The 1,695-nt window shown below is 49.4% G+C and overlaps 1 long non-coding RNA gene across 1 annotated transcript; it reads right to left on the bottom strand.

Annotated features, from left to right (window-relative positions):
* Positions 1 to 344: 344 nt before the first annotated feature.
* On the bottom strand, positions 345 to 1,146 carry LOC144325034 (uncharacterized). The gene is made up of 2 exons (XR_013390319.1): positions 914 to 1,146; positions 345 to 678 (listed from the first exon to the last, which is right to left on the bottom strand). It is a non-coding gene; the product is annotated as an uncharacterized LOC144325034 (long non-coding RNA).
* Positions 1,147 to 1,695: the final 549 nt, after the last annotated feature.

Raw genomic sequence — 1,695 nt, 5'->3', positions numbered from 1 at the left:
AGACTATTAAATCCCACTCAGCCAGGAAGTTCACTGGGTGACCTTGGACCAGACAGGCAAGCCAGGCCATTGGTTGGTTGGGTGGTTGATCATATGTATATCCCATCCTTTCTCCAAGGAGCTCAAGGTGGCATACATGGTTTCTTCCCCTCTTATTTAATCCCCACAACAACCCTGTGAGGTAGGTTAGACTGAGAGATATAGTGACTGGCCAAGGTGAACTCTGTGGCTAGGTGGGAATTTGAACCCTGGTCTCTCCTAGGTCCTAGTCTGACACTCTTAACTACTACCCTTGTGATGGGTCTGGAAGCCTTTCGCAAGGAATACCTCTGCTCACTCAGAGATATATTTACAGTCTTTATTTACATACATATCTACAAGTTACAGGACATAGCTTCATGCATCCGAATCCTTGGTAGCAGATCCAGGAAGTGGGAGCTTTCGGCTCCTGCTCCACCTGCTCCTGCTTCCAGCTTGGGAAGCCCCAGGCACCTCCTCTGTGCCCTACGTTTTAACCCCCTTCTGTCCTGTGCTGGAGGAATGGGCATTGACTGTCCCTCTGTCTCTGAACTGGTTGAGTGGTGTTGATGGTCTCCTCACCGCTTGAGTTCCTTCTGCTTGCTTGTCCTCCTCTCCCTCTCCTGTCTTTTCTAATGGCTCCTGTTCTGTGGGAATGTTCTGGGGTGCAGGAGAGGATATATTGTGAGATTATATCCTAATCCAACTTGTGCTAACAAGTTCCCAAAATATCAGCAGAGTTTATAACATTCCCCTTTTTAAGTTCGCAACGGTAACGCTTGCACAGGTTCGCTAGAACCTCTATAATAATTACTCTGGTAATTTCCCCTTTTGTTCCCTCTTAAAATACAAGACACGACACAGTCTTTATAAAAGTATAAAAGAGTTTACTCACGTTCTGTTCACAATATGATCCCAGAAGGCAGACAGGCTTAAAAAGGTAAAATACATTTAGAATCTATCTTATAGGAAGATAGTCCTTTCCTCCTCTCTTGGCTGAGAGCCAAGAGGGCATGTTGCTTCTTCGAAGAAAGATGGCAGAGAGAGAGAGATGGCTGCCCGCCCGTGCTTTTATCATTTACCTGCACAGGTGAGGCCACACCCACCTCTGGTCACATGCGGAGGAAGTCCGTCCCAGGAAGTTTACCTGCTTGCTGGACAGACATCCCTCCCCATGTTCCAACATGTACACTCTAGGAATGTTGTCATTGACTGCTCCTGTGTTTTACATCCCACATGTTCTTCAACCTCCCTCAGCTCCGGGGCATTCCCTGGCAGCCCTGTGACAACCCTGCACTGGCTATGACCCAACAAGGACCCAGAATTCTCAGGAAGTGGGAGTGGGGCTCCTGCCTTACCTGCAGCAGAGGAGCCCCCATCCAAGTTAGAGGAGGAGGAGGAACCAGCCCCCCAGCACTACAAAGTACCAGAACCAGAAGCTCCAGCCTCCGGCAGCTGGTTGGCAAGAATTCCAACAGGGGGCACCTATGAGCCCAATGTCACTGTTCTACTCGAGAGCAAAGAGCTCCTGGACTAGGTGCCTGCAAGCTGATGGGTCTTCCAAGCTACTGACCTGTGCCCTGTACAGCTCTGCCCTTGGGCTCATAGAATCATGGGGAACCTGAGGGCCATCCAGTCCAACCCTTTGCAATGCAGGAATGTCAGCTAAAGCATCCA

The sequence above is a fragment of the Podarcis muralis genome, chromosome 13, assembly GCF_964188315.1.
Source record: "Podarcis muralis chromosome 13, rPodMur119.hap1.1, whole genome shotgun sequence".
In the NCBI taxonomy this organism is placed as follows: domain Eukaryota; kingdom Metazoa; phylum Chordata; class Lepidosauria; order Squamata; family Lacertidae; genus Podarcis; species Podarcis muralis.
This window is presented reverse-complemented; position numbering and strand designations above follow the sequence as displayed.